Source organism: Mus caroli, chromosome 1 (assembly GCF_900094665.2).
Source record: "Mus caroli chromosome 1, CAROLI_EIJ_v1.1, whole genome shotgun sequence".
Taxonomy (NCBI): domain Eukaryota; kingdom Metazoa; phylum Chordata; class Mammalia; order Rodentia; family Muridae; genus Mus; species Mus caroli.
In genome coordinates, this window is record NC_034570.1 from 158051273 (window position 1) to 158059814 (window position 8542).

An 8542-nucleotide genomic window follows, 5' to 3' on the forward strand; every position below is an offset into this window, starting at 1 on the left:
GGAGAGGAGAGGAGAGGAGAGGAGAGGAGAGGAGAGGAGAGGAGAGAAGAGAAGAGAAGAGAAGAGAAGAGATTTATTCTAGGCCCCTGTCTGCAAGCATAACAGAGTATCATTAACAGTGTCAGGGATTGGTTCTTGCCCACGGGATGGGTCTCAAGTTGGGCCAGTTATTGGTTGGCCATTCTCTTAGTCTCTGTTCCATCTTTGTGCCTGCACTTTGTTTAATATCACCCACTGCCAGGAGTCTCAGCTAGAGTCATCCTCATAGATTGACTCTACTCATTCTAAGCACTGAATTCAACTACAATACTGTCCTTTAAAGCAACATCTTGCTTGGCTTCTGCTCTAAACTCACTTTGAGACTTCTTACATTTTCTCTTACCCTCTGTACAGGCTGGAGACTCCCTTACTAACCGTCAAATCACAACAGGTATTATAGTATCATTCACACTGGGGTGTAACTGGTACATTTTACTGGGAATGACGTGGAGTCAGTAGAAAGAGCACCCTAAGCTGGGACTGTGGCCTCTAAAATGGACTGGTAACAGAGCAGATCATTTTGCACAGAACAAATACAGTGCTTCACAGGAGGCCTCCCCATTTGTCTGTACACCATGCTGACTGTACTTATGCACACACTCATCTTTCTGTGGATTTTATTTTGTCTATGCTTAGTTATTTACCTGGCCATCCCATTTCAATAGACTGTATCCATAGCTGAGAGCAGTAGGCAGGTGGGTGTGAATGGTTTGGACACATCATGTCTTGACTCTCTCCAGAACTTGGAAAGCAATTTTAATTTCTTTCAGTAATGTCTTATTGTTAAGAGATGTTCTGGATACAAGTGACTCGTCTGTCTAAAAGCATAATATACCAACAGCAGAGACCATGGATAAGTACTGCTTACTGACTGGTTCACCTGGCTTTCTAACTCTCTTTTTCTCCTTCGTTCCCTCCTTCCTTCTCTCCCTCTCTCCTTCCTTCCCTCACTCCTCCCTCTTCTTTCTTTCTTTCTTTCTTAAATAATATTTATTTATTTTTATGTGTATGTTGTTTGTGTACCATTTGTGTGCTGTGCCCATAGAAACCAGAGGATGGCACCATACTCTCTGGAATCTGAATTACTGATGGCTGTTAGCAGCTATATGGGTGCTGCGAATCAAACTTAGGTCCTCTGGAAGAGCAGCCAGTTCAGTTAACTGTTGAGTTATCTCTCCAACCCCTTGGCTAGCTTTCTTGTACTGGCCAGGCCAATTTGTCTAGGGATTAGCACTGCTCATAGTGGGCTGAGCTCTCTCACATCAATGAACAATCAAGAAAATGTTCCATAGTCACGCCTATAAACCAATCTGATGAAGGCAATTACTCGGTTGAGATTTCCTCTTCACAGTTTGTGTAGTTTGTGTTAAGTATATAAAAGCTAAACAGCACAGGGTTATTATAAGAAGGGGGGCATCAACTCAAAAGGCCTTTGGTTAGCTGTAGAATACTGTATAGGACTATGTATCATGATTGCTGGTTTTTGCATGAACAAGAGCCCAAATATATTCTTTGGAGCTGTATATAAACCCAACATTGTGTGGTTGTTAGGAGCCAGTGTGTCTGGGGTCACATCATTACTATTTTCCTGGCAAGGGGTTCACTTGCTCTGTGACTGTTTCTTCTTTCTAAAATGTAGTGATAACAAACTCTGTCCCCTTGCATCATTTTGCTTTAATATTCCCAAAGTATGTAGATTGATGCTTGGCTCATAGAAAATGCCATAAAGAATTCAGTGGTGAAAATTTTATCTTCTTTCAAATTTCAAAGGGCATTCATATGTATTAGGGATTGGTCCTTTACAGCAATTTTTAAAAATGGTCAAGGAGAAAGGTTTTTTTTTTTTCCCCCTGCATTTATATATGAGGAAACTGAAGCTCATGGAATTTGCTCATGCTATGGGTAGAGAGAAATGCTGGGGTGCTGTCCCCAACCGGTGGCCCCGGTTCGATGGCCTTTCCACTAAAATCGGGACATCTGCTGCTTGGCTTCTGGTGCTCACACCCTGGTGAGGTCACAATTCTTAGTTCGTGTTTTTTGAAGAAGCTCTTGGAAAACAAGTCCCCACCTGCTGGATTCTTGTGCTTTCAGGCTGTCTTCCTAAGGCAGCTGTTGCAGTACTCAGTGCTTTTCAAGGACTTAAAAAAATCTGGCTATTGTCTAAATGTTTGTGTGTGTGTGTGTGTGTGTGTGTGAGTGTGACTCCTCATTATCAAACTAACCCACAAACACACAAACACAAAGACTCCTCTGCCATCCTTTTCCTGAATCATGCTGTCTGTATCAATCTCTAATGTCATCTTGCCTAGTTGTTCCTCCCTCTGGAAGAAGGAGGAGGAAGAACAGGACATGATCACATCCATCTCTCTTCTCCACGTCCTCGGGGTTTGCAATGGTGACTTTTATTCTGAGAGCCTTGTCTGCACATTTGGCAGCAGAACTGTTAAATATCAGGTCCAGAGGCTTCCAGACATAGCTTCCATTGGGACCAACCAGCAGCTGTCCGTCCGTCCTTAGGATAACCCCTTTCCAAGTTTTCTTCTGGATGGCGTTGCATTTCTCAAACAAAGCTCAGTCCCAGCTAGAAAAGATCCCACGGTGTCCCACTGAGGCCCATTTCTAGAAGCAGTGTCATCTGTTTTGTTTGGGGGATGCCACTTGGCTGATCTAAACGTGAGCATGGAATGCTGGTTGTCTCAGAAACCACACATTCCTATGCTGTGTTATTTCTCTCTCTGTGGCCAAGACTTTTTGTTCCCTTAAAACTAGTTCCAGTCAGTTTTAGAGAAATTAACTGTGTACATGAATTCAGTATTTGTAAACTGGTGTTTAATAAAATGACATTGCAGGCGGTACATGAAAAGTTGGAATTCACCTTATTTAGTTGTAGGCAGATTTCTCGCATTTAAGATTAAATAGACTCAAACAGTTGGCTCACTAATAAAAATCATTCATTGAATCAATAGGTAGGTATGTAACAATAAATAAAATGAAACACAGATGCATTGATAGTCTACCGAAGACTCTTGAGATTTTCAAATTAAACAGCAATTTGGCCAAAGAGAAAAACCCAGGTTATCTAAGTACCTGTGTTCTGTGTTATTATGGGAGATTCATAATCCTCAGTGTTTGCCACCATTTCAAATATTTGTAAATATCTACATATAGTTTCCTAGGCCCTGTCGCTATATCGCAAGACTTATGAGAGAAAGGGACTTCTGTTGTTTTAACCCTTTGTCTCTAGCATCTTGTACAATACTCAAGACATGTTGGTTATAGCGATAGGGACATTTATCAGTAGGAGACTTGCGTAGAGGTGCAGAGAAGGCTACATGGAGAGTTGAGATCGACTGGCTCTTAGAGAATGGATGGGGATGTAGGTCACGGGAGAGTGTGACTGGTTCCAGGGAGAGGCGGAATCAAGTGCAGGAAGAGGGAGTTCCAAGAAAGAAGAGTGTAGATTCCAGTGCCCACGATTTGTGAGGATGCTGATAATCACACTGCCAGATACAGTGGAGGCTGGGCTGGTTGTGGACTCTAAAAATTGTAACAAACAGTGAGGAGAATTATGTAACACGCGAAGGATTTCAAACTCAGTCCTGTAGTTAGCAAGCAGCCAGCAGAGATTTCTCTCTACAGTAAACAGATGTGGCCCTCATTTTCCAGAATGGTAATTCTTGTGGCACCAGTAGGAGCTTTGGAAGAGACTGGTCAGAAGGATCAGTTAGGCAGTCGCTATAGGCTGTAAGACATGGCAAGGATACAAATTAAGGAGGAGGCACTGGAGACAGAGGACACAAACATGATGCAGAATACGTCCAGTATAAGGTTAGTTAAACTTAATGACTTTGAACAAAGAAAGGTTGAGTGACAACCTAGAGGGGCAGGACGATAAGGGAGTGAAGAAGTGGAGCAAGAGTTTGGGGCAGGCAGAAGTGGGTAAGTGAGCATATGTTGAGCTACTGAAGGCTTTCAGGGGGACATGTCCAGAAAGCAGATGTGAAAGGAGCTCTCTGGAAGGCAGCCTGGACACACGTCCTTAAGACCCATTATTCTATCAGTGGTAAGAAGAGGGTGTTCAAGGGGATATTGCATAGACCAAGGAGAGGACAAAAGATGTGATTTGGGGAGCATCTTGTTCAAACAGTACTGGTCCTGGAAGAATAGGACAACATTCAGAGAAAAGAACATCAAGAGAGAAGGGTTCTATAAACTAGGGGACTGTGGGGAATTGGCAGGTAGCCATTGGTAACCTGGAAAAGAGAAGTTTTGTCAGAGCATAGGGTGGGGATGAGGAGGAGGTGGGGAAGCATTTAGGAGGTTGCATGGTAAAAAAGAAGCTGAATAAGCATAATAGGGGGTGTGGCCAAGCTTTGAGAAGATGGGTGGTGAAAGATGGGGTGGAGCAAAAGTTGGTGTGAAGAAAGAATGCGAGGAAGATGTTTGCCAGTAGGGTAGTTTGAGTCCTCTTGATGTCAAAGGTTAGTGTAGATGGAAGATTCAAGACAAAGCAAGGCACCCACCTGCGATCAGAAATGCCTGAAGAAGGTCCATTGACCATCCGAATCGCAGGCCGTCTGCTTTGCTCGTTAGCTGCTTTGCTCATTAGCAACTATTTTTTCCTTTTGTTCTCTGTTGCATCTCCCTTTTAATCAAAAGTTTGCTAAACGGCTCGGCACTGGACTGAGGTCAGTGGAGTGGATCTGCTCTCCTCCACTCCTCATTGGAGCTTTCTACAGATCTCCCCTCTGAGTCTCACGTGGTTCACAGGCCTGCAGATGGCAGCCAAGAGAGGACCTAGGCTATTTCGTTCTTCATGTGTCAGTTAAGCTTAATTTTTGCCAACCTCATGCATCTGTAGTCTCTCTGTTTCAACTCCCAATCCATGAAGAATTCTCTGTGGTTATGGTGTGGGTCCAGGCATACCATACTGTGGATCATTTCCCAAAATAAATCTCAGAGCCTCCTCACATGAGAAACTAGTCAACTGTGCTTGGAAAAGATGCCAGCCAAGGCTCTATCAGTTGGAGAGCTTCTGCTTTCTGTGACATCTGGAAATATCTCAAGAGAAGGGAGTGGGGGATATGGACACAGCCCCCCTTTCAGGCCACGGCATGGTGGCTTGGCCTCGTTACCTATACATCACTATTTTATAGTCTTGGCCATTGCTTCCTGTGGTAGTCAGTCTGCTGCTGCTAAACCACAACACCCAGGACCAAGAGCTTTACAAGGAGGAGAAGCTTATCTAGCTCACAGTTTTGAAGGCTGAAATCTAAGATCAGGTGGTCTTGTCTGTTTGGTCTCAGGGCAGATGGCATCCCAGTGACAGACAGTGAGTACATGCAGAAGAGATCTCATAGTGAGGCGGGAACTCAAAGACAGTTGAGTTGGTGTATCCTACTTGTGACAACTTGCTCTCTCATAAGAAGGAACCAGGGTCTTTGAGAACCACATTCATCCCAAACATGAGCATACCCAGAGACCTAGCTCCTTCCCAGTAAGTCTCACTTCTTAAAAGTTCTTCCATTTCTTACCACCACCACCACCACCATCATCATCATCACATCATCATATGTAGAATGCAGTCTCTAGTAAAAACATCTTTGAGGAGTCACTCAAACCACATGCAAAGCCTAGTGCTTGCCTGCATGCTTCCATCCCCAGATTGGAGGCTAGAGTGACCAAGTAGAACAGAGTAGGCTTTCAGGATCAGTGGGCTGCTGTAAGTCACTCTTTGTCTTTGCTTGGGTGGGTGAGCAAATCATTTAACCTCATTAGATGATCCCATTACCCATTATTTTACCTTGGCTTCTCAGAGGTGTGAAGTACGGCCACACAGTGTGTGATTTGTATAGTGTTCAATACTCACTGTTTAGACAGAGGCTAGAAAAGCCATGTGCAGTTGGATGGGAATTCCTTATAAGATGAGGAGCTGCCCAAACCTTATGACCTGGGAAAAAAAACAGACAAGGACGTAAGGGACCAGACCTCTTTATCTTAGGAGGGAATGAAACTGAACCTGGTGTTCCAAGGATGCTGAGTGCTTTGTAGTGGCTCTGCCTCTGTGGCCAGTAAATTCAGTGGGAAACATGTTAGCGATGGTTATTTGATATCACAGACTTCTAGCTGATTCATGGAATGAAGTTTTCTTCTTGTCAACTGGTTCTTAGGGCTTAGTTTAAACCCAGCTCAAGTGCTAGTAGGGAGACGTGGACAGAGATCGATCTATAACACAAACTGCAATACTTAATGATGTATTATTTTCAATTTCCCTGTTGACAGTTAAAGAGCAAGGGCCAAATGGAATGTACTCTTAAATGGCAACATGGACGCAGCGGGACTGTTGGAAAGCCATTAGTAGCCAACCCTAGTTAATATCAGCTCAGGTAAATGCTGCCCATCACAGGCCCCTTTCCCCAGCTCAATCACTGAAGGATTAAAGGACTTCCCCTAACACACTCTTTTAAAAATTTAATGATGTTGGGTATTGCAGAGGTTACGCATTGTACCGTTAAGGTGAAGTGATTTCAGCTTCGTCTTGACATTGCTGGCTAATCAGAGAGGAAAGAAGGTTTCAGAGCTCATGTTACCTGTAATATAGTAAGACTCGCCATCCATAAAGCTCCCTGCTGCAGCATCCAGGGAGCTCACGTAGCTGCTTTTGCCAGGTTGTGTTAACTTCTGAGGGCAATGTGTTAGGGGAGTGTCTCCTGCAGCTGGCCTTCCAATGGGTGTGATATCCATCCGGGTACTACCTGTTCTTCTGAGAGCTGAATTGCGATTTTAGAAGACACTGATGAGAATTGGTATATCAAGGTCTCAGTTTGATGTTGTCATTGTATAAAAAGTCACTTGCAGGCACTTACGGTTTCCTTCATAGGGAAGCCCTTTCTTTCATTGTTAGGGCCCATGTCTAGGCACACTTTGATCCCTTGTATGGCCAAGGATTTTTCAAATGTGCAGCTGATGGATAGAAAGTCTGAGAGCAGTGTGTTTCTAGGAAACTGAATCAACAACTCTTGGGCTCCCAGCTGTGTCCTCAGATTCACCAACACCAAGAGATGAGTCAGTCATAAGGAAGCTTAAAATTCAACGATGTCTATGTGGTTCTGGAAATCCAGGCCTGTATTGGGAGAGCCAGAAGAACACATGGGTGGGGGAGGAGAATGCTGTGACACCTCGCTGGAGCTTCCTAGACAGGTGTCATCCATCTTACCAAATGTACATGATGAAGACAAGGCACTGACAGCCTTTTGCTGAGTTGTTCTGTATTTGGAAATCCTAGCTTCTAAGGGTCATTTCTAGTCAACACTCAATTTGCAACAGGATCTGCTGTTTGCTTGTTGGTTTCTTATTTGATTATTCTGAAGTTAGAATTCAGATTTATGTATATATATATATATATATATATATATATATGATCTCCCTCTCTAAAATGAGAAACTATCTTCAGTTCTTGCTTTGCTCTTTCTCCTAAAATCAGCATTTAATTAAAGATATATTTAAAGTAAGACTTAGAATTAGAATTATAGCCTTAATTCTCTGTTTTGACCAGCCTGGAAGATAACCCCATTCATTTTTTATTTACCTAAAATTCACCAATCACTAGGCATTGTTGTGGATACCTGGACTAGGGCAGTGAACAAAGAATCCCTGACTTCATGGAGTTTAGACTCGTGGGGAAGAAAGACAATAAACAGAAGAAAGCTCCCCCTATCTACTCACCGGACTCCTATTCAGATGTTTACTCAAATGTCCACCTCTCCCTGCTCTTCCCTCTGTTGTTGCAACCCGCTCCTACATTCCATCTCCCTGTAACCTCTCCACGCTTCCTCTTTCCCCAGACCACCACCTAGCACTGGCTGTGCTTGCTGCTTCGGTTTGACACTGTATTGTCTGCTTCGTAAGACAGAACGCTCCAGGAGCTCAGGGTCATTGCCTTGTTCTCTGCTGAGATGTCTGGAACATGGAATGTCCATGGTGACTGCTGTGTGGCCTTGAGTAACTCAGCAAGGGAGAGAGTGCAAGTGAGGCTGGAAGGGTGGTTCTAGAATATTCTACCTGAGGTGGTAAGGGCAGTGGGAATGCAGTTAGGGAGTAGGTGGCAGCGAGGCGTATTTGTTTGTTTGTTTGTTTTGAGGGGGAGGGGTCATGGGTAAGGGATTCTGCTCTTTATCAGCATTTTTGTTCTTTGTAAAAGGAATCACACAAGTGGAAAACCCAGCAGTGTTGATATTCAGGTACCCTTTGGAATGGTTTGAAAACTGAATTTTGCTTTAGGATATCAGAGAATCCTTCAAGTCACTTTCTAGAAGGTGTGTGTGTGTGTGTGTGTGTGTGTGTGTGTGTGTGTGTATGAGAGAGGAGGGCCCATAAATTTTTGTCAGGCCCAGAAGTCACCTGTGATCCCTAAATGTTTAAAAGTAATGATATGACCGGGCGGTGGTAGCACACGCCTTTAATCCCAGCACTTGGGAGGCAGAGGCAGGCGGATTTCTGAGTT

The 8542-nt window shown here is 43.8% G+C and overlaps 1 protein-coding gene across 1 annotated transcript in view; it reads left to right on the top strand.

Moving 5' to 3' along the window:
- The window catches only part of Lmx1a (LIM homeobox transcription factor 1 alpha), a 145806-nt gene that overhangs the window by 11947 nt on the left and 125317 nt on the right, over positions 1 to 8542 (top strand). The gene's annotated exons all lie outside the window — the stretch shown is intronic.